At 39.3% G+C, this 25107-nt stretch overlaps 1 long non-coding RNA gene across 1 annotated transcript; it reads right to left on the bottom strand.

Annotated features, from left to right (window-relative positions):
• Positions 1 to 9859: 9859 nt before the first annotated feature.
• Positions 9860 to 24030, bottom strand: LOC133768556 (uncharacterized). Its single transcript, XR_009867013.1, has 3 exons — positions 23940 to 24030; positions 23336 to 23373; positions 9860 to 13495 (listed from the first exon to the last, which is right to left on the bottom strand). It is a non-coding gene; the product is annotated as an uncharacterized LOC133768556 (long non-coding RNA).
• Positions 24031 to 25107: the final 1077 nt, after the last annotated feature.

The raw sequence follows: 25107 nt of genomic DNA, 5'->3' as shown, positions 1-25107 counted from the left end.
GAATTAAATTTTAATATGTCAGAATGAATTTTAAGATTATTAAACTCACTGATTTTAAGAATTTAGAGAATTATATACTTTCTGAGGGTAAAAATGTTGGTCTTCAGCTAGAAAATAAAATTTAAAATAGATTATGAAGAAAGAGGTATTTAAATAAGATTCACCACAATTTTAAACAGAGTAATGTAATGCTTTTTTTTTTTTTTTTTTTTTGACAGGCAGAGTGGACAGTGAGAGAGAGACAGAGAGAAAGGTCTTCCTTTTCCATTGGTTCACCCCTCAATGGCCGCTGCGGCCGGCGCACCGCGCTGATCCAAAGCCAGGAGCCAGGTGCTTTTCCTAGTCTCCCATGCGGGTGCAGGGCCCGAGGACTTGGGCCATCCTCCACTGCACTCCCGGGCCACAACAGAGAGCTGGACAGGAAGAGGAGTGACCAGGACTAGAACCCAGTGTGCCGGCGCTGCAGGCGGAGGATTAGCCTATTGAGCCGCAGCACCAGCCTGTAATGCTTTTAAGTATGCCTTTTGGTGAATTTCCTGAAACCTACTAGACATCTCCTAGTTCTAACCTGAAAGAGGCTACTGTTTCTGAGAACACAAAATTTTTCTTCAAAAACTGTCAGACCTTACTTTCCTACATTTTCAGCTTCAATTCATTCTCTTAATAGCTTTTTAAGGCAATCAGTTATCTAGATATGTGTAGCAATATTAACTACTATGCACTGAAAGAGCAATGTCTCTTCCTTTCCATAATTACATGTCAAATGTCTGAATTCCAGAAGCAAGGTTTCAGCTTCAGATAACCTAAATGAAATGTTGACTAGATGGATACATCTTGTTGTTGAGATGAACATTGCTTGTTCTTTTTTTCTGTGAGACTTATTTCACCTTAGAAATGATCTCAAGGAATATCACCCACCCAAAATTGTGAGCCTGCATCCTGGTGAGTTCTAAGAAATGCACCAGGAGCAATTTCCACACAAAGTAATTCATTTATAACAAAGGAGGAATAACTTCCAAAGCCATGCCTCCTTGAGTAGCAGAAATGAGTTTCTTGTATTTTAGGGAAAAACGAGTATGTCAAAGGAGGAAGTATTTGCCATCACATTTAGGGAGGAACACAAATCCAGGAAGGCACGTTTCAGAAACAAGCTCCAACATAGGTTGCTGGTTACGGCAACAAGGCTTAAGCTGACCCTGAGATCTTATTAAATTGAAGCAAAAGGTGACCTTTGAATACTTTCTGACCCATCTGCAGGACACTGAGTTTTTTTACTTTAAAGATTTATTTATTTATTTGTTTGTTTGTTTGTTTCAGAGGTAGAGTTACGGACAAAGAGAAAGCTCTTCCATCACTGGTACACTCCCCAGATGGCTGAAATGGCCGGAGGTGGGCCAATCAGAAGCCTTGAGCCAGGAGCCTCCTCTGGGTCTCCCACACAGATGCTGGGGCCCAAGCACTTGGACCATCTTCTATTGCTTTCCCAGGCCATAGCTGAGAGCTGGATTGGAAGAAAAGCAGCCAGGATAAGAACCAGAACTCACATACTGCAAATAAAGGATTAACCTACTAGGCCACAGGGCCAGCTCAAAGACGTTGCTCTTGTAAGAAGGTAGGGACAATTCCACTGTGATTGCATCTTTTCCTGAAATGCCACTGAAAATCTGAAAGATCATCTTAGAGAATATCAGGATCTTCAAGGTCTTGAAATAGAAATGAGTCACAAAGACTGTAGAGCAGCTCAGGCATTAGCCAAAGTAGAAACTGGTACATACAATGACATTGGCCAAGTACTAGGCAAATTAGTGCTGGATGAAAACATAATTCTGGGGCCGGCATTGTAGCATAGCAGGTAAAGCCACAACCTGCAGGTCTACACCTGTACCGCTGCTCTACTTATGATCCAGCTTCCTGCTAATGCATCTGGGAAAGCAGTGAAGGATGGACCAAGCACTTGGGCCCCTGCTATCAATGTGAAAGACCAAGAAGAAGCTCCTGGCTTCTGGCTTTGGCCTGGTCTTAGATGTTGTGGCCATCTGGGGAGTAAACCAGAGTTTGGAAGATGAAGACCGCTTTCTCTCCCACTCTTTCCTGCATCTCTCTTTAGTTCTTTCAAATAAATAAGTCTTTAAAAAGAAAAACCCATAATTCTAACAAATTTCTTGTATTATTCCTCACACTATTTATGAAAAATTCTGATTACATTGGCTTTCCATTCTAGACAGGTCAAAGCTTATGGGGAAATTTAAAATGAAAGTGAAAATTACACTCTAAAACTACTCACTGGCCAAACAAAAATATTCACACTTATTTATGAGTTTGGATAAAATACTGACAGTTAAGGACTCCAAAATATAACTGGTCCTAAAAAAAGTAATGGCTGATTCTGAGGCCAGAGTGTTGTTTAGGACATCTGCCATTCTATGAGTCTGCTGTGTATCCCGCTTCCCATGTTGGATCTTTCTCTCCCTTTTTGATTCTATCAGTTAGTATTAGCAGACACTTGTCTTGTTTGTGTGATCCCTTTGACTCTTAGACCTATCAGAGCCATCAATTGTGAACTCAAATTGATCACTTGGACTAGTGAGATGGCATTGGTACATGCCAACTTGATGGGATTGTATTAGAATTCCCTGGCACATATCTAACTCCACCATATGGGGCAAGTCCAATTGAGCATGTCCCAAATTGTACATCCCCTCCCTCTCTTTTTCCACTTTTATATTTAACAGAGATCACTTTTCAGTTAAAATTTAAACACCTAAGAATAATTGTGTGTTAATTACAGAGTTCAACCACTAGTACTAGAACAACAACAACTACAACAACAACAAATACTAAAAAGGATAAAGTATTACATTATACATCTAGAGTCAGGACAAGAGCTGATCAGTCATTGTTTCTTATAGTGTCCATTTCACTTCAACAGGTTTCCCCTTTGGTGCTCAGTTAGTTGTCACCGATCAGGGAAAACAAATGATATTTGTCTCTTTGGGACTGGCTTAATTCACTCAGCATGATGTTTTCCAGATTCCTCCATCTTGTTGCAAATGACCGGGTTTCACTGTTTCTTACTGCTGTATAGTATTCTATGGCGTACATGTCCCATAATTTCTTTATCCAGTCTACTGTTGATGGGCATTTGGGTTGGTTCCCGGTCTTAGCTATGTGAATTGAGCTGCAATAAACATTAATGTGCAGATGGCTTTTTTATTAGCCAAATTAATTTCCTTTGGGTAAATTCCAAGGAGTGGGATGGCTGGGTTGTATGGTAGGGTTATGTTCAGGTTTCTGAGGAATCTCCAGACAGACTTCCATAGTGGCTTAACCAGTTTGCATTCCCACCAACAGTGGGTTAGTGTCCCTTTTTCCCCACATCCTCTCCAGCATCTGTTGTTGGTAGATTTCTGAAAGTGAGCCATTCTCACCGGGGTGAGATGGAACCTCATTGTGGTTTTGATTTGCATTTCTCTGATTGCTAGTGATCTTGAACATTTTTTCATGTGTCTGTTGGCCATTTGGATTTCCTCTTTCGAAAAATGTCTAGTGAGGTCCTTGGCCCATCTCTTAAGTGGGTTGTTTGTTTTGTTGTTGTGGATTTCCTTGATTTCTTTGTAGATTCTGGTTATCAACCCTTTATCTGTAGTATAGTTTGCAAATATTTTTTCCCATTCTGTCGGTTGCCTCTTCACTTTCCTGACTGTTTCTTTTGAAGTACAGAAACTTCTCAATTTGATGCAATCCCAAATGTTAATTTTGGTTTTGACTGCCTGTGCTGCTGGAGTATTTTCCAAGAAGTCTTTGCCTGTACCTATATCTTGCAGGGTTTCTCCAATGCTCTCTAATAATTTGATGGTTTCAGGTCGTAGATTTAAGTCTTTAATCCATGTTGAGTGAATTTTTGTGTAAGGTGAAAGGTAGAGGTCTTGCTTCAAGCTTCTGCACGTTGAAATCCAATTTTCCCAGCACCATTTATTGAATAGACTGTCCTTATTCCAGGGATTAGTTTTGGATCTTTGATCAAATATAACTTGGCTTTAGATGTTTGAATGGATTTCTGTTGTTTCTATTCTGTTCCATTGGTCTATCCATCTGTTTCTGTACCAGTACCATGCTGTTTTGATAACACCTGCCCTGTACTATGTCCTAAAATCTGGTATTGTGATGCTTCCAGCTTTGTTTTTGTTGTACAAGATTGCTTTGGCTATCTGAGGTCTTCTGTGTCTCCATATGAATTTCAGCATCATTTTTTCCAGATCTGAGAAGAATGTCTTTGGTATCTTGATTGGTATTGCATTGAACGTATAAATTGCTTTTGGGAGAATAGACTTTTTTTTTTTTTTTGACAGGCAGAGTGGACAGTGAGAGAGAGAGACAGAGAGAAAGGTCTTCCTTTGCCGTTGGTTCACCCTCCAATGGCCGCCGCGGCTGGCACGCTGCGGCCGGCACACCGCGCTGATCCGGTGGCAGGAGCCAGGTGCTTCTCCTGATCTCCCATGGGGTGCAGGACCCAAGTACTTGGGCCATCCTCCACTGCACTCCCGGGCCACAGCAGAGACCTGGCCTGGAAGAGGGGCAACCGGGACAGAATCCGGTGCCCCGACCGGGACTAGAACCCGGTGTGCCAGCGCTGCTAGGCGGAGGATTAGCCTATTGAGCCGCAGCGCCGGCCAAGAATAGACATTTTGATGATATTGATTCTTCCAATCCATGAGCATGGAAGATTTCTCCATTTTTTTGGTATCCTCTTCTATTTCTTTCTCTAAGGTTTTGTAGTTTTCATCATAGAGATCTTTAACATCCTTGGTTAAGTTTATTCATGGAAAGCCAAGATACCATGGAAAACAAAAAAAAAAAAAAAAAGAAGAAGAAGAAGAAGAAGACCTAAATGAAAGATCTCTGTTAGTGAGATCCCAGTGGAAAGAACGGGGCCATCAAAGAAGGAGGTACCTTTCTCTGAAGGGAGGAGAGAACTTCCACTTTGACTATGACCCTATCGGAATAAGATCAAAGTCAGCGAACTCTAAAGGCTTCCATAGCCCTGGCAACTCATGACTAGAGCCTAGGGAGATTACTGACGCCATGAACAGGAGTGTCAAATTGTTAAGTCAGCAACAGGAGTCACTGTGTACTTACATCCCATGTGGGATCTGTCCTTAATGTGTTGTCTAATGTGCAGTGATGCTATAACTAGTACTGAAACAGTATTTTTACACTTTGTGTTTCTGTGTGGGTACAAACTGATGAGATCTTTACTCAGTATATACTGAATCAATCTTCTGTATATAAAGATAATTGGAAATGAAAAAAAAAACTGGTGTTAAATTGGAAATGGCATAGAAACTTAACTAATTTTTAAAAAAATATTATATAGGATCTCTGTCTTTAATATGCTGTACACTGTTATTTAATGCTATAACTAGTACTCCAACAGTATTTTTCTTCACTTTGTGTTGCTATATGGGGGCAAACTGTTGAAATCTTTACCTAATATATACTAAACTGATCTTCTGTATATAAAGAGAATTGAAAATGAATCTTGATGTGAATGGAAGGGGTGAGGGAGCGGGAAAGGGGAGGGTGGCGGGTGGGAGGGAAATTATGGAAGGGGGAAGCCATTGTAACCCATAAGCTGTACTTTGGTTATTTATATTCATTAAATAAAAGTTTAATAAATGAAAAAAGTTAATGGAAAATGCACATCATAACACGTGTGTGGATTTTTAAAAAAAATTTCACTAAGATAAATTCCTTTAAATTCCCTTTAAATTAACTATTTGAAATACCTACATGCACATGGTTTTTTAAGGGATAAATAATCTCTGCTTTTTTAGAATAAAATATTTTATTCCAAATTATTAATATTTTACAATATTTATAATTTTGAGTAACCACATAAAATTTTTGAGATAATAGTGCAATTTTCCTTTTTGAATATTTGGTTAGTGAATAGAAAAGCAGATGTACAACCAGACCAGGTGCACTGCCATTGTAAGTGTTAACATTAGGACTCCTACTTCATAATTTCTAAAGAGAAAAAATTGTATTAATAAGTTCTAAACACTCTATATGCCCCGAAAGTACAAGAAATGGAAGTATCAAAAGTCATGTGTTCAATTTCCAAAATTTGTTTCAGAATCCCACCAGACTCTAACAACTCACCTACAAACTCTCACCTTCTGCTATTTCTTTCTTCCTTTTTCAGAAAAGGAATATAGCATTCAAAAAGCAAGACACTAAATAAACAGCAAAAAAATAAAACTCTCCCCCACTATCACTCCCCTTCCCATAACATTCATTAGAGGTTTATCATTTAATAAGAAGTTCAGAGAGGTAGAATAATTTTAATTTTTCTTTACTTATCCATGAGATTGGTTTTAACAATCATTCAGGAAAATATACTTTATAAAACAAATGGATTTTATAAATGTATATATATGTGTACATGTCTACCTGTGTACACATATGCACAGGTATATGTATATATCTCACAGTATGTATCATTGTTCATTTACTTTCACTCTTTTGTTCTTTTTGTTTTGTTGGTTTTTTTTCAAATTTTTAAATTTATATAAGATGAACAAATTTCAAGTATTTCATATATACAATTTTAGGAGCAGTGGTAAATTTCCATCCCACCTGCACTCCCACCCTGCTCCTTCCTTCATTTCTTAATATTTCCTTGAGTTTTTACAATGACATAATTTCAGTTTATTTTATAATCATAAGCTAAATCCTCCACTAAGTAAAGACTTCAACAAATAGTAGGAAGAAAAAAACCACTGCTCCTCAGCAGTAAAGGTAAGAGCTGCAAAAAATAATCAAATCCCAAAATGTCAATTTCACTCATATATATTACATTATTTTATACTCTATTAGTTACCACAGATCAGGGAAAACATGATATTTGGCTTTTGGGGACTGGTTTATTTCACTAAGTTTCCAGTTGCATCCACTTTGTTGCAAAAGTAGTATTCCATATTGTATATATACCACATTTTCTTTATCCAGTCATCAGTTGATAGAATCTGGATTGATTCCGTATCTTAGATATTGTGAATTGAGCTTCAGCACACATGGCAGTATAGGTAACTCTTTTCTTTTTTCTTTTTTACTTTTTTTTTTAACCTGAAAACCTTTAAGACATACAAATTTCATATATACAACTTTAGGAACATGGTGATTCTTCCCACCCCACACTCACTCCCATCCTTCTTCCTCCTACTTCTCCTTCTCTTGTCTCCTATTCCAATTTTTACAAAAATCAATTTTCAATTAAGTTTACGCTCATAAGATTAAACCTACATTAAGAGAAGAGTTCAACAAATTGTATGAAAAGAAAAAAAAAAAAAAAAAAAAAAAAAACCTGTTCCTCAACAGTCAAACCAAAGGCTATTCAAAATCATCACATATCAAAGTTTCAATTTCACTCCTATAAAGATTACCTTTTAAGTACTCTATTAGTTACCACAGATCAGGGAGAACAGATGGTATTTGTCTTTTGGGGCCTGCCTCATTTCACTAAGTAAAATGGTTTCCAGTTGCGTTCATTTTGTTGCAAATGACAAATTCCATGCTTTTTTTTTTATGCTGCGTAGTATTCCATGCTGTACATACCATAATTTCTTTATCCTGTCTTCAGCTGATGAACACTTGGGTTGATTCCATGTCTTAGCTATTGTGAATTGAGCTGCAATAAACATGGGAGTACAGATAACTCTTTCATATGCTGATTATACTTCCTTTGGGTAAATTCCCAGGAGTGGGATGGCTGGGTCATATGGTAAGACTACTTCCAGATTTCTGAGATATCTCCAAACTGTCTTCCAAAGTAGCTTTGCCAGTTTACATTCTCTTCAACAGTGGATTAGAGTAACTTTTCTCCACATCCTCACCAACATTTATTGTTTTATTTATTTATTTATTTTTGACAGGCAAAGTTAGACTGTGAGAGACAGAGCAGAGAGAAAGTTCTTCCTTCCGTTGGTTCACCCCCCAAATGGCTGCTATGGCCGGTACTGCGCCGTTCTGAAGCCAGAAGCCGGGTACTTCCTCCCAGTCTCCCATGCAGGTGCAGGGACCCAAGCACTTGGGCCATCCTTTGCTACCCTCCAGGGCCACAGCAGAGAGCTGGACTGAAAGAGGAGCAACTGGGACTAGAACCCAGGGTGCCGGCACCACAGGCGGAGGAACAGCCAAATGACCCACGGCGCCGGCCAGCTTTGCTCATTTCTTAAATGGAATGTTTGTTGTTGAGATTCTCATACAGACTTTCCCCTGCATTTTCCCTGGAATTTGAAAATGGCACCTCAAAGTCACATGGAAATTAATTTAGCTCACTTTCTCTGTCAAATGTTTCTATTTTATCCTTGGCCTTTTATGAATACAACTTGGAACCCAAAGAACAGTAGTCTTTTATAAAAGTCAATCTTTCTGCCTAATGTCTAATGGCTAGATTTATCCCTGAGGAAGGATGTAAATTCATTGCAAATGATACTTTAATGGAGCCTAGCTTTTTTGTCATGCAAAGAGATCCAAATGGATGTGGCAGCCAGCAGCAATTCCTATGGGAAGCAATGCAACATGAAGCAAGTGATCTTGTCAGAAATAAGTAAATAAATACTTCTAGCTTTGCCATTTTAACAATTTTATTCCATCAAATAAATGTAGAACATGATTTACATGTTGTTGATATCTTTTTAAAGAAGGAGTCCAAGTGCTAGAGCTTGTTTGCACTTATTGTAATGGATCTGACAGGTATTTTATTCATGATATGCTGGAGAAAACATTAGCTACTACAAAGATGCAAAATGCTCATAAGTGAATATACATTCATTTACTTTAGATAAATGATCCCTTTACATTGCTATGGGTTGTGTTAATTTGCTGACTGCCTCTTCTACAGCAGTATACGTTATTTTTTTGAATGTGTAGTTTCCTCTATATTTTATCATACATTGTAATAGTAATACCCTTGACTCTGAACAAACTGATAGGACTGTGAAGTTAAAAAGAAGAAGGAGACGCACACAAACATAGTGATAATACGTTCGTTCCAAGACATCACAGATAACAATAGCAGGTAGCCCCTTCATAGAGAATTCTTAAAAAATAACCACATTTTATTTCATTAAATTATAATAGGTAGCAAGTTTTTTAATAGTTACTTTAATGAAAATTATTTGAAATGATATGGAAATAAACAAATATACCAACCTACTTAATCTAATTCTGAATTATTAAGGGAATGGTTTGCTGATAGCAACTCTATGGGCAATATTGTAGACATGTCCAGAGTTTTTTAACAAGCGTTATTTGATTCTAACTCCTGTCCTTTGAAAGCAGGGCAGGTTCAGCTACTCATGGATCCATGAGATAACAGACCAGTTAACATTCTCTTCAGGGAAGAGAAATAATTTCCACAGGAAGTAACCATTGTGAATTTAATAAGATTCCAAATAGTTGTCATAGGAGATAACAGTGATTTAATATTGGCATCAATCTTTTAAATGGAGGAAGGTGTTCAGCCTAGAGGTTAAGATACCCACATCTCATATCACAGTGCCTAGACTCGATGTCTGACTGGCCTCTGACTTCAGCTTCATGCTAATGTAACTTGGGAACGTGGCAATGACAGCTCAAGTAATTGGTTTCCAGCAGTCGACCTGAAACACCCAGAGTATATTCTCGGCTCCAAATTTCACCCTGGCCCAACTCTAGCCATTTTAGGTATTTGGGAAGTGATCCAAAAGATGAGACCTCTCTCCTCTCTCTGCCTCTCAAAAAAAAAAAAAAAAAAAAAAATTACAGAAATTTTCTATGCTATTCAGTTACTTTATTATTTTAAATACATTCAGTAGTCAGCAATATACAAAATCACACATTTTTCATTTAAATTAAATTGCACATATGCAATTATAAAGGTTAACCATAATGTGAACATCTATGTACTATAAGACAGGTCAAGAAAAGGAGCATCTTTAATATGCTAGAAACCTCCATCCTGTGAGTCCATCCTCAACACAGGTCCCTTCCTTTCTCCAGAATTAACCAATACTGTGACATTTGAATGGTAACTGTCTTTGTGTGTTTCTGGAGAATAATTAGCCCTACCATCTGTATTACTATAATTGCTATAATTCAGATTTGGGGGAATGTTTTAATATCTACCTATGTTGTTACATATAGACATGATTATTCTTATTACAGCATAGAACACTACAGTGTAATGTAAGACTACAGTACAACTTATATATATGTTTTACTTGGTCAATTCCAGCTTTTATAAATAACACTGAGATGTGTAAATGCATATGTATTTTAAAGAGATGAGGTCAACATTATCTATAGAATAATAGTCCTAAAAGTGTGATCTTTGGATCACTAGTGAAAGCATTATCTCAGGACTAATGCTACCAGTATAAATTTTTGAGTTTTTCCCCTAAATGTAGTTAATCAGAAACTCCAAATTTGGGGCTCAGTATTCTGTTTTAGTAAGACTTCTGGTTCATATTGACACACCTTAATGTGCGAGAACTGGGTCCAGCTTTGTGGCATAGTGGATAAAGCTGCCACCTGTGAGGGTGGCAGCCCTTATGGGTGCTGGTTCATACCTCAACTGCTCCTCTTCAATCCATCTCCCTGCTAATGAATGGCCTGTGCTTGGGCCCCTGCCTTCAACATGTAGCCATTTGGGGGAAGATTTCAGTTTCTCTCTCTCTTTGTCTCTCCCACTCTCTCTGTAACAGTGACTTTCAAATAAATATGTCTTTAATTTTTTCATCAGAAATCATCTATACCTATTTTTATTTAGTTTTTTGTTCACTTCTGTACATAATATTTAATTTGATCTCTATGGAAGTACATATGTTTTTGGTAAGGTCATTTTTTTATTACTTTATATTTTTGTTGCTAATATAACTTTTGTGTAGCATTTTTATTTTATACAAGTGGATGTATAAATCTGAGAAAACTCTAAAAGGTGGAGATACATTAGAAACCTTGGAATCCAAATAATGACAAGATGGTAGCTGGATTCTTAATTTTTTTTTTTTTTTTTTTGCACCACGTATCACTAATGCAAAATTGAAGGAAGCAAACCAGAAATGTTAAGAGGTGCAAGCAAAACAAATTCCAATAAAATCTGTTTCTCTAATTAAGGAACAAGAAAAGAGGCAGCCTTGTAGGATCACATGAAAATATGTGGTCCTATTCCTCACATATGCCAGCAATAGATGAGTATGGAATCTAGATTTCCACACTCACCAATCCATAACAAGAAAACCTAGTCTGACGTTGGCATTGTAGTGCTGGGGTTAAGCCACAGCTTTCTTCTCTGGCATCTCATGTTGGAGTGCCAGCACTGAGACAGTTTCTTCTCTGAGGATAGTTATCACAATGTGAAATCTGGACTTCTACTCCCACTAAGCAGTGAGCCTACACTTTCCTTGTTGCAGAAAAGGTCCAGTAGGACATTAAGGATTTGGGTACTACCCAGTGTTTAGGAGGCTACCTCACTCCCATGGTACTAATAGGTCAGTCACAAAGCATTAATGAGGTAACTTCCCTTCTCCTAGGAATAAAGTCTCAGGGGAAGCCAGAACTCTCACTAGCTCTTCGCTAATGAGGAGGTCATCGTGAGTGTCAACATAAGCTGAGTAGACTGAACTTCCACCTGCACCTGGCAATACTCTTTCCTTCCCTGCTACATGACCTTACTAAACAGAAGATTTAAATAACTTCTAGGGACCGGCGCTGGGGCATAGCAGGTAAAGCCGCACCTGCAGTGCCGGCATCCCATATGGTTCCAGTCCCTGCTGCTCCACTTCCGATCCAGCTCTCTGCTATGGCCTGGGAAAGCAGCGGAAGATGGCCCAAGTCCTTGGACCCCTGCACCTGCGTGGGAAACCCAGAAGAAGCTCCTGGCTCCTGGCTTCGGATCAGCACAGCTCCAGCCATGCAGCCATCTGGGGAGTGAACTAGTGGATGGAAGACCTCTGTCTTGCCTTCTCTCTGTGTATAACTCTGAGTATCAAATAAATACATAAATCTTTAAAAAATAACTTCTAGCATCCATAAAATATATAAAACGCAAATGGTCAGTTTCAGAAAGAACAAAAAATTACTTATAAAAAGGAGAATGAAATCTCAGGGAAGAGTTAGGGAGAAAATGACAGAGGAAACACCATGTAAATTAGAGGGACACAGTGGATCTATGTGGAGGGTGTGGTTGCGCACAGCTCAGGACCCCAGCAGTCGAGAGCCTCAGCACCAAATCTGGAGTGAGGTGAGACCAGGCTGCATCAGCCCAAGCCACTGGCAGTAGGATTCAGAAAGAGCCTTGTGAGGAGACAGCTTGGAGCCCTGTGGGAGACAGTGCGTCCGCCAACCTAAAGGGAAAAAAAGGGAGGCACGTTTCTCTCTCCCTGACCACCCAGCACCAGCATCCTGTAACTAGCTGCCAGACGGTGGGAGCCATTTTGGACATAAATAACACCTGTGCCAGCTCGTGTCCACACGCCCAGCAACCAGCCGAGAGGAGAGCTTAAGTCTGGCTGGCAGAATTGACAGGGGGCTAGAAGCTCCTGACTAAGGGAGCCTTGTGTGCTGGGACTGTGAAAACACTGTGGCTGCAGGGGAGGGAGCAGGGTGTGCCTAGGAATTTGGGCAGTCACTGTGGGCGGCTCCAGCTGCTGGGGGCTCCCTGATTCCCTGGTGGGGGTCACTGCTGCAGAATCCGTGTTAACGCTGAGGACTGCATGGTTCCTTTCTGTGGTTCCTGTGGCAGCATAGATGAAATCTGTACTCACTGAGGCTAGCACCCAGGCATCGGTCTCCTTTGCGGAGAGGAGGAGAGTGTGAGACTATGCCAACAGAGCAGAACAAACCTCCCCTCTGATTGAAAAAAAAAAAAAGATTTACCACATCCAGCTTGGGTGTCACCTTGGACACTGCCCTAATCCTGGAGCACAGCAAGAGCTCCCTGCCCACACCAACCCAGCACACACCTCTTTGTATTCCCTGAAAGAGCAGACACTTCACTAAGCCGTAGAGGCATAGTTCAAAGATAAAACAGCTCACAGGGAAAAGGAAACAAAACAAAAATAAAAAATAAGTATCACCACTAATGCCTAATAATAAACAAATAAATACAGCAATTCAAAAACAAGAATAAGGAAGGCAACATGAGCCCCCAAAAGAATACAACACCTTGGGGCCTGCGCCATGGAGCACTATGTTAATCCTCCACCTGCAGCGCCGGCATCCCACATCAGCGCCGGGTTTTGCTCCTCCTCCAGTCCAGCTCCCTGCTGTGGCCTGGGAAAGCAGTGGAGAATGACCCAGGTGCTTGGGCCCCTACACCCATGTGGGAGATCGGGAAGAAGCTCCTGGTTCCTGGCTTCAGATCGACGCAGCTCTGTCCACTGTGGCCATTTGAGGGAGTGAACCAACGGAAGGAAGACCTTTCTCTCTGTCTCTCTCACTGTAATTCTACCTGTCCAAAAAAAAAAAAAAAAAGCTAAAGAACACAGCACTTCAAGATTAGAATGTGAAGATGAAGAGATTGACCAAATGCGAGAAATGAAATTGAAAAAAATAGATCATAGGATTACGTAGAAGCAAATTCATGAACTAAAGAAATCTGTACATGATATGAAGGGAAATTTTCCACACAAAATTGAGACTTTTAAAGAGAAATCAAGATGAAACACTGGAAATGAAGGATTCAATAGAACAATAAAACATACGGTGGAAAGGCTTAGGAACAGACTTGGTGAGGCAGAAGAAATAATATCCGAGTTAGAAGACAACTATCTGGAAATTTTACAGTCAAACCGAAAAAAAGGAAGAAATTAGAAAACTAAAACACAGTGTTGGAGATCTATGGGATACTATCAATCGACCCAACATACAGGTCTTAGTAGTTCCTGAAGACATGGAGAGATAATGGATTAGAAGGTCTTTTTTGTGAAATAATTACAGAAAACGTCCTTACTTTGGAAAAAGGAAGGGCACCCCAAGTACAAAAAGCACACAAAACACCTAATAGACATGACCAGAAAAGATCTTCATGATGACACATTGTAGTCAAAGTCTCCACAGTAAAACAAAGAAAAGATTCTAAAATGTGCATGAGAAAAGCAACAGATTTCTCCAATTAGACTCACAGCATACTTATCAGAAACCCTACAGGCTAGGAGAGAATGGTGAAACACATTCCAAGTCATAAGAGAAAAAAATGTCAACCCAGAATACTGCAACCCACAAAACTCACATTTATGAATGAGGGTGAAATAAAGACCTTCCCTAACAAACAGAAACTGAAAGAATTTGTCACCACCCGTACAGCCTTACAAAAAGATGCTTAAGGATGTGCTACACACAGAAACATGGTCATCACTACAGAAGGCAAAGGAAGTAAAGCTCCTAGTAAAAGTACCAAAGAAATCCAAAGTAAAAAATAGGAGTCGCCTCAAGAGGGGCAGCAGAAGAGTTCTTGCAGGGGACTACTGCAGACCCTCCCCAGATGAGACCGGTTAGAATAGCAAAGAAAAAAGTCCTAGACATCAGGGTGATTAGACCAAAGTGTTTATGAGGAAAGCTCACATACAATGGGGTGCAGTGTCCTCACAGCAGACATCAAGATGAGAGAGGCTCTATTCAGGTCTGTATAAAGGGGGTCAGTTTAAGGAATTTTCATGAAGGTTGAACTAAGGCACGTACTTCGCAGCATATCTGTGCCTGGGAATGTTCAAGGCTCTGGCTTGGGCTCAAGCCTTCAGGGAAAATATGGAGCTGGCTCAGTCATGGATTGGTCAAGGCACTGTGTTTCCTGGTCAGGATGAAGATAGAAAGCAGAGGTAGCTGGGGGACCACGCTGCCTCATTCCAATAATAAGCCATTACTTCTTGTTCTTGTTTTTCCAGTGGGTCATCTATATTGATTTCAGTTTCAAATACCTGCCACTCCTTATCTTGTCTACCATATTATATTTTCAAATAAGAAATAAAATAAAAATCTTTCACTTCCTCAAGAGTACAACCACAGGATTACCTACGTTCACATCTTTTACTTTGTTCTTCTTATAAAGGAGGAACTGCACAGGTTCAGTGAGAGCCAATCTCTTCCTGTGTGCTCTGGTAAAAATATATTCCAATCACTTCAGAAATCCCCTCCTGTTACATATTTTTCTTTTCCTTTTCAATTTAACCCTTCTTCTTAATACATTTCCATTTTACGTAGGAGACATGGTACTTCTATTTTTCTTCTTTAAATCAAACTGATTGTTTTTTCCTTATCAAAGCTACTTTCGATGCAGAATTCCAAATGATGGGTATAACATAAATCTTCAATGTTCTTTTTCCTATTTTTACCCCGTTTTGTGCAATATCAGTTTTAAATGAATTTATGAATAACAAACTTTCTTACTATTCCCTTCCTCTCTCATCTGCTCCAGACATAATGTTCTCTCTTATGCCCATGAACCTTAATTTAAAACAAGCATTCCAAGCATAGTAATTTAGTTTTTCCCTGTAGTCTACTGTGTATAGTCTTGTTCTGATATCTGCATAGCTCACTACCTAACTTTATCCAGGTATCTTCCCAAATGTCGTTATGACTACCCTAGTCAGACATATCTCACAGATTCAACTCCATTAGACTCTCTTTTAGCATATCTCAGGACCCTAATTTATTTTCTGTTTTGGACTTTTTCTACACTTGAAATTGTGCTTTGTGTAGTTGTTTAGTTTGGGGACCTAAAGTATAAAAACTTTCATAGTTACAGTAATGGTATTTATTTCATGAAGTTATTGAGATGATTAAATGAGTTGCTAAATGAACAAGTTCTTTTAAAAAGTTCTTAGAAAAGAAAATATTGTTCAATGAATTTTCATTTGTATTATTTTAATTTTTTTCTATAACTAGAATATATAAGAAAGGTTCCAATTATTTTGTTTTCCGCTTTAACTCCAGTTCCTAGAGCAATGACTAACAATGCTCAGTATACATTCATTGAATTAACTCAATGATGCCTCTCAAAGCTACAACTCTAGCCTGAATTTACCTTGCATTTTACTTGGGTATTTCAAATCACATTTCAGATTTCCCTTGGATGTCTAATAATATTTCAACCTGTGTGACTAAAATAAAAATAATGACTCTATATGTTTCTTAAAATAGTTTTCACCATCTTAAAAAAATTAGTTATCTTTGACCCTTTTCTTTATTGCTCCCCCACCAGTCAGTCTCATAATCACTGAAGTAAATTCTAAACCCGATCACTTGTCATCACCTTCTCTGCCAGCTTCATATCTTGCCCAGACCAAAACAACCACATCCCAATGTTTTCCATTGTTATTTTCTAATTGTGTATTTTCAAACAATAGTATGATCATAGCATGTTACTTTCTAAAACTCACTGATACCCACCTACTGCAATTGGAAAAAAAAATCAAGCTCTTCATTATTTACAGTTTCCTACAAGACCCAACCCTGCCTGAATATCTGTGCCCATTTCCTTCAAATATTTTCCTCACTTTCCTCCAGCCATGAAGCTTTTTGTTGTCTTCTGACATGGTGAAGGGTATCACCATGTCAAATTTGTTTTTCCTTCAGCTTGAAGCCCTCTTTATCTAGATCTGTTCTTTCCAGCACCTTAGCCATTAGGCATATGTGGCTATTTAAATTCAAATTAAGGTTCACAAATTTAAAATTCAGCCCTTGGCTTCATTAGCTATATTTCACATGCTAATACCACCTGAAACAGATCCATCATCACAGAAATTCTATCATCACAGACAGGGAAGCTATATATCTGTCTATTGCCACCTTCTTACAGTTGTGCAGATTTCACCCTTCTCAAAAAGATCTTCCATGATCCCTGAAGTAGCCTTTCACCCTAGTTATTATCACATTACAGCATTTTTTAAACATGTCTCTGAAACTTTCTTATATTTCTTTCTTTAAAAACGTAATAACCTATTTGACAATTTTAGCCACCTAACAACTACTATGAAGAATATCCCAAGCATAAGTAGTAATCCAGTAAATACTGTGGTTGGTTCATCAATTGAATCAACTAGAGTTTGCTACACACATTAAATGTGCTTAAAAATTATATCTTAAATAACTCATCCTTAGACAATTTACATTTTCCTCTATTTCCTCCAGCTTTCTCCTTCCTATCAAGGTCAAGTTGAATGGAAAAATCAAAAAACAAACAAAAAATCCCTTTATACCTAGAACTCTATTGACTAGGTAATCTACTTCCTTATTAGTCTAAATTTACTCATTTGGTATGAAATTGATTCTGAGTTCTGGCTCCGGTTTCCAACCACCTGCTAATGTAGACACTGAGAGACAGGAATGATGGCCTAAGTAATTGAGTCCCTACCAAGCAGGTGGTGACCTGGATTGAGGTCCTAGCTACAAGCTTCAGCTCCTAAAGAGGAATTGTGGGCATTTGGGCAGTGAACCAGCAGATGGGATGGTTTTTTCTAGCTCTCTCCTCTATCTATATTTCTCTCTCCTTCTCAAATAAGTAAAAAATTAAAATAAATAAATAAATAGTATAATGGAACTGAGAATGTTGAGATATAATGATTCGGATGAGTACTGAAGCAGAGATTTACAAGTTGTCAAATAGGATGTTGGACTTCTCTTTTCTATTCCTATCTACAAAGGGATCATTTTCTACCAAGATAGGGAAGAATCACAGCATCTGTAAGTTAAGGGGACACTAAAAATCAAGCATAAAATATAACCTTTTATTTCTCACTTCTTTTGCCACTTTTCTAAATCTATTGTTTTGGCAGAAAAAGATACTTAAATGAGGAATCTCAGAATCTCAAGGTTATATTTTATGCTTGATTTTTAGTGTCCCCTTAACTTACAGATGCTATGATTCTTCCCCCATCTTGGTGGAAAATGATTCCTTTGTAGATAGGAATAGAAAGGAGAAGCCCAACATCCTATCCAACAATGAACAGACTACTAGCCTACGTGCTAAACTATGTAGACGGGCTAGGGATTAGAATAGGGTTAGAGTTTCTCTCCAAAACACACAATTTGCTTATCTCAGTGTACAAGAGGACACAGATGAAATATTCCAAACACCATAAATTGGTGACAGTGGATATAATTATGGGGAGAACTCAAGGTATCTGCATTTCTCTGCAAGCCATTCTTTTGTATCATGATGTATCTGGAAAGTCATGCTAAGCCTTTGAAAATCTCCAGTCAAGCACCACATGACTGATTCTGCCCTCAAGGAGTTTGCATGAGACGGAGTATAAACATATCTCTAGGGTTGAGATTCGGTCCTGGTCCTTTCAACAGAAAACTACTGTCTGCACAAAATCAAGGATCACTTGCAGAAAGCCTCCCTTCAAGTTTTCAAATTAGAAAATATATTTATCTACTTTGAAAGGAATAGTCATGACAGGTAAAACCACTGTATTTTATTCATACACACACACACACACATATACATATATCTGTATCAATCTAGAGACAAGGGAGTGGATTAAGTACAAGACAAAATTCTGCCTCATCTATATGCAGTGCTTTAGGGTTTAACTGTAATCTTTCCTTTCCGGAGGCCCTATGTCTACAATCCCTAAGGATGTCAGTTGTGAGGCAAATCCCTCTGAGAAAATGGAGTAGGGTCTTCTTAGGATCAAAGTAAACCTTTGACATGTCTCAGATTCCTTTTCTGCCTATCCATGGCAATGAAAGGATGATGGGGGTAGACAATGGATCTCCCCTTTGGAAGTAGTGTGAAATACAGAATACTTCAAACATCTGTAGAAAATGTGAATTATGACCATATGCATGAATTTCAAATTTTTTCAACATGAATGTATCACTTAATTCTATATTCCATTAACTTTTTGAAATAACTTCATCCAGTGAAATGACTGTTAGGTGGCTTTGGGGCAAAACTTGTAGATTTTTACCTTATTTACTCCTTTGAGATAATATAATATATACTAAGATCATGGTTGTGAGAATCAAAATGGAGGTGTCATTCCCTTCATCTTCTTACCAGTATTTTTCTTCCTTGCATGGATCAAATACCGGGATGTGCTGAAGAACCATAAGGAGGGAAAATGTTGAGAAATTCTGGGACCTTGGAATAGAATGATTTTTCCCTCCATACCCACCCTCCCACCCACACTTCCACCCCATCACTTCCTCCCTCTCCCATTTCCAGTCCCGTTCTCCTCTAAGACCCAGTTTCAGTTAACTTTATACACACAAGACCAACTTTATACTAAGAGTTCAACAATTTGCACAGGAAAAAAAACAAAATTGTTCAACAGTCAAGACAAAGGCTGTTCACAGAAATTGCATCTCAAAGTTAATTTTATTTTTTTGAGAAACTTAACTTTAAAGAAGCACCAGGGAATGATACATTTTGTTTGAGCATTTAATACATTAAAAGAAAGTAAGTCCTTGAGAACAAGTTTTATCATTAATTAATGAAGCACCTAAGAAAACAAGCAATGGAATTGGACACTAAGGCATAACTAAAACTTAAGACAAGAATATCCTCCACTTAATACACTAAACCAGGTAAATCTTTCAGAACAAGTTTTACTGTTAACTCTCATAATACAATTCTGAGGACAGAGGACCTGAGTGGGAGGTTAGTGCACAGTGACTCCTACTGTTAATGTAACAATTGACACTCTTATGTAAAACGTCAATGACCACCTGAGGCTCTTGACATGCGCTGCCTAGGCGATGGAAGCCCTTTAAATTCACACACTCCGTCAGTATTTAGACAAGGCTTTCCATGTTGGGGCATTCACTCTTTTTTAACTCTATGTATTATTATTACCAGACACCTAATCCTATTTATATGATCACTGTAATACTTAATTCTATCTATAGCCAGTTCTTTTGACTCAGTTATGCCCCTCATTTTTTTTAATATTTAGTTATGTATTTATTTGAAAGGTAGAATTACAGAGAGGAAGAGAGAGGGAGATCTTCCATCTACTAGCTCACTCACCAAATGGCTGCAATGGCCAGAGCTGGGCTGACCCAAAGCCAGGAGCTTGGAGCTTCTCCTGGGTCTCCCATGTGGGTACAGAGGCCCAAGGAGTTGTGCCATTTTCTGCTGCTTCCCCAGGCACATTAGCAAGGAGCTGGATTGGAAGTGGAGCAGCCAGGACTTGAACCAGTGCTCATATAGGATGCTGACACTGCAGGCAGCAGCTTTACTCACTACACTACAGAGCCAGCCCCTCCCCTCATCTTACTCTATAGCTACCATTTGTTGTAGGTATATTGGCATACTTCTTGATGATGACTTGATAAGGATAATATACTTCATCACTGATGGCAAGATCTCTTATGCAATATATGAAGCTGTTGAACATATAGGTCTTATATTCTTTGGGGCATCAGTGAAATATGTTATTCCCTTTATTTCCTCTTTGGATTCTTTATGAATTCTGACTGAATCATCTCTAATGATGGCCTTCATCTCATCAAACCCTCCGAAACATCAATGATAAACTTTCTACCTTTGTCTTTCTTAAATCTGGTCTTGATCCTATACTGTTTTCTATGAAGAAGCAGTTATCAGACTCTCTTTTGATTCCTCTTTATCTGTTGCCGCCATCTATTCTGAGACCTCTGGGAGTCTCCTTAGCATCTGTCTAGCTGAGTACCTTACTGAGGTTCCTTTTCTTTCACTGATCTTATTTCTGATTTCTTCTTCTTCATCTTCCCCTTGATATTACTATACTTTACCTTCGAGATGACCTCACACCTCATTACTTTATTCACCATCCTCACAACTTTCTTCTGGGTACCAGAGTCCATCCTATAATTGGCCTTTTCATTCTTTTTTTTAAGATTTATTTATTTGAGAGGTACAGTTACAGACAGTGAGGGAGAGAGACAGAGAGAAAGGTCTTCCTTCCATTGGTTCACCCCCCAAATGGCTGCAACGGCCAGAGCTGTGCCAATCCAAAGCCAGGAGCCAGGTGCTTCTTCCCAGTCTCCCATTGAGTGCAGGGGCCCAAGCATTTGGGCCATCTTCTACTGCTTTTCCAGACCATAGCAGAGAGCTGGATTGGAAGTGGAGCAGCTGGGACTAGAACTGGTGCCCATATGGGATACTGGCACTGCAGGCGGAGAATTAACCTACTGTGCCATGGCGCTAGCCCTGGCCTTATCATTCTCGTTCCCATTTTCCCACAGTAGCTGATGTGTATTTCCTCTATGTTCAGAACCCTTAATGCCTCTAATCACTCCAAATCCTTTGCAATTTCCTGCTTCACATTAGGCTTTCTTGCATCTTTCAACAGTGTCCTTTCTCCCACAGTGTACTCTCCAGCCCATCCAAATGATCCCTTTATATCAGTCAAATACCTGCATCTGTCATTGGATACCTGATTGCTGCTGGATCCTTTTAAGCCTGATTTTCACTCCTTCCACCCTCAAAATTGGGTATCTCTCTGCTACCAGTACCTTTTTTTGCTGAAGTTCTCACAATGCTGTGGACTGACACTTCATGAGGATTTTAGTTCTCCTGCTCCCAACCTTTTTCAGTATAACCTGGCTCATCAGGACTCTGTGCCAGTATCCATTATTCCTGTACTGGTTACTATCAGTGATGAGATGTAAAACCAACTAGAGCATCACCTTCAAAGAAGCTCCTCTAACACTGGTGTATTCTGGATGACAAAATCTGAACTTCTCTGACACTGATACAACATTCAGGGAAATTTAACGGAAATGGTATTGCCAAAGAGCAAGTGGATTTTAAGCCCTCTGTACTTAAGGATCAAAGTGGCAAGAATATATAAAATAGATTGAACCCTCTCTGTGAAATTCCAGCAATTTTACAGCTGGGAAATAGTGTGGTGAATGATCTGGAGCATATCTTAGGAAGGAGTCCAAAAGATAACCTATTAATGCACTCAGAAGGCTACTTCAAGAAGGTTCTATGATAGAGAAAATTGACTAGCTAAGTGACTCCCAGAAATGAATGATGAATTGCCACAAGATGTTAAAGGAGGAAAATAGTTAGAAGACTTGGAAAATGACCTGAAGGCACACTTGGCTTTTAAAAAGTTGAACAGTACCTCGATCACTAGTTGTCTTTTTTAGAAGTGGAAGCTATATACTTCTCAATACCAGGTTTTGCATGTTAAAACAAGGGTGATAGAGTAAATTTTGAGGATGCAGGTAAATTTCCAACTTCAACTATGTCTTCCAAGATTTTTATGTGATGTTGTTTAAATAATAATTTATGACATTTTTAGAAAACACACATTTCATTGTAAATAATTTCTGTAATATTGAAAAATCTTCACTAATATCAATTGTACTGATTATGATATTTATCAAAGCTTTCCTTTTCCTTTTACATCCAGGATTTTTCTAAAATTTTTGACATAAGGTATCATCTATATGTATAAATGTACTAGCCAATAAATTGTCTTATTCCACAAAGCTTGAACTATTTCCTTAATGACAAATTATTTCTTACTAACATTGCTTCTCTTGATCCATTGCTCTTATTACTCTACACTTTAAGAGAATCACTAATATATGTGCTAGTTATTTTAGAACTGATTTGTGTCTGAAAAATCAGCAAACAAGGAATAGAAGGAAATGCTCTCAACCAAATAAAGAACCCTTATAATTAACAGCATAGTTGATAGTGAAATAAATTTTGCCTCTCTAAAATCAGGAACAAGATTATGATGCTCTCTTTTATCAATTCAACATACATGTGGAAAATCCAAAGAAATCTATAACAGATCTACCAAAGTTTACATGTGATTTCAAAATTGTGACAGATGTCTACAAACTTTGTGAAGATAAATAAATCAACACACAAGTAGAGAAATGAACTGTGTTCCAAGATCAATATCTTAAGACATTACCTACAGATTCATTTACATACTTAACTCAATCTCAATATAAACTGAAACAAACATAGGCATGCTAACTTTAAAAAAAAGACTCATAATAGCCAAAAATTTTTTTAAAAAAGACAAAGTTGACAGAACAAGACTACTTGTTTTTAAGACTTCTAATATGGTTGCTATAAAGCTTGGTGTCTACTTAAATGCAAATAGATCAATGGAACAGAATAGCGTCTAGAAATAAATTATTTTTCAAATTATGCAAAGGAAAGAATAAGAAATGAAGGAAGGAGTGGGAGTGTAGGAAGGATCATTATGTTCTTAAAGCAATATATATTTGAAAAACATGAAATATGTTCCATTTATATAAATAAATAAATATTTTAAAAAGATATTAAATCAATTCCTTCTTAGCCCTTCAGACTATTTCCAATGCTTACCGTTTCAACTTCAGCCTCTTCGGAAAGCACGCACGTATCTAGAAAGTATATATAAATTGTCACAAATATGGATACATGATGAAATTCTGCTTCAATCAGATTCAAATTCGTAACTACAAGAGTAAAAGTGTTAAATGAATATGGACTGCCCGGGAGTTGGGAAATTCGACTTACTTGCTAAGATGGAAGTAGCCAGAACACATTACCCTGTTTTAGACCTGAAACACCCAGCTGAGGATGCTTATTCATTCATCAAGCAATTGACCAAGCACAGTTTAAGACGACAAAGCTAAACAAGACCGGATAAAAAGAAAGAAAACAGCACACGTGCACAGAGCGCCCACCGGGAGCCAAACGCGGCGTCCGGTGACCACTGCGGGGGTCTCCAGACTGGGGCTTCGGGGAGGAGGAGGCCCTGGAGGAGAAACGAGCAGGGATTCCCAGCAGTCACTTCCAAGTAGGATCCTGGGGTCAAAAGCTGTCCACCACCACGCGACTTGGGGAGGGGGCGGATCTGCTCTTTGGGGAAGCTTCACGAGGGATCCCGAGGACTCCGTAACTCTTCCAACCCCAGGCATTGGCCTACGCACGAAGCAGAACTCACCGGAGGCCACCGACGTTGTCACTGCGGGAAAACTCTGGCCAACTTCTAGCAACTCTCCTTCGCCCAGCTCTAAACCAGTAGCTCCTTCCTGGTCACAACCTAAACCGCACGAAGCCCTTGAGGAGCAGCCGCCTCCTTCAATCACCGTCTAGAATCTCGCCTGATGGGCGGGGCCATGCCGGCCTTGGGCGGAGACAGATTCTCCGCCTTCTTCAAGCTTGGTTGAGAGGTCTGCCTGCAGTTCCAAGTGGACAGCTGTTTGAAAGCCGGCGCCAGAGGTGGCTGTGCGTCCATTGGAGGACTTGTGAGCCAATTACGAAAGGGTGGACTCTGGAGTGGGCGGGCTTATAAGTTTGCTAGAGAGCCACAAGCACCTGGTCTGCTATCTTTGGTCAGATCAGCAAAGCGGGATCCCTAGCACCACTGGGGCAGAAACAGGAGCTGTGGCTGTTAACCTTGACCGTTTCCACTCCTAAACTCCAGTTCCAGTCCTAAACTCGGCTGCAGCACTCAAGCTCCGTGTTTCCTCACAGCACTCTTGCCTTAGAGGTTTTTGCATTCGCCCTTCTTTCCTAAGGTGATGGTTTCCCCAACACCCCACAGCCAGACGTGATGCTTTTGCTTTGTCGCATTGCTCCCTACGTCCTGCCTTGTGTAAGTGTGGTTTTGATTACTAAAACGATGCCACATGGTCTCCCATGTGTATTCACTGACTTCCTTGACTATGAATGCTTTTTCACTGAGGTGTGTGTTAACCTGCACCACTTGTCTTCTGTAAAACCCATTACTATATCGATTTTCGCTGCTTAAAGGGTTCCGGTGAGCATCCAAGGTTGGCAGCAGCAGGTTCATCATAGCCTTCTTATTTTTTTTTTTAATTTTTTTTATTTTTTTTGACAGGCAGAGTGGACAGTGAGAGAGAGACAGAGAGAAAGGTCTTCCTTTGCCGTTGGTTCACCCTCCAATGGCTGCCGCAGCCTGCATACCACGCTGATTCGAAGCCAGGAGCCAGGTGCTTTTCCTGGTCTCCCATGCGGGTACAGGGCCCAAAGACTTGGGCCATCCTCCACTGCCTTCCCCGGGCCATAGCAGAGAGCTGGCCTGGAAGGGGGGCAACCAGGACAGAATCCGGCGCCCCGACCGGGACTAGAACCTGGTGTGCCGGCGC

This window comes from Lepus europaeus, chromosome 10, assembly GCF_033115175.1.
Source record: "Lepus europaeus isolate LE1 chromosome 10, mLepTim1.pri, whole genome shotgun sequence".
Lineage (NCBI taxonomy): Eukaryota > Metazoa > Chordata > Mammalia > Lagomorpha > Leporidae > Lepus > Lepus europaeus.
Note: the sequence above shows the minus strand (reverse complement) of the source record. Positions and strands in the feature narration are given on the sequence as shown.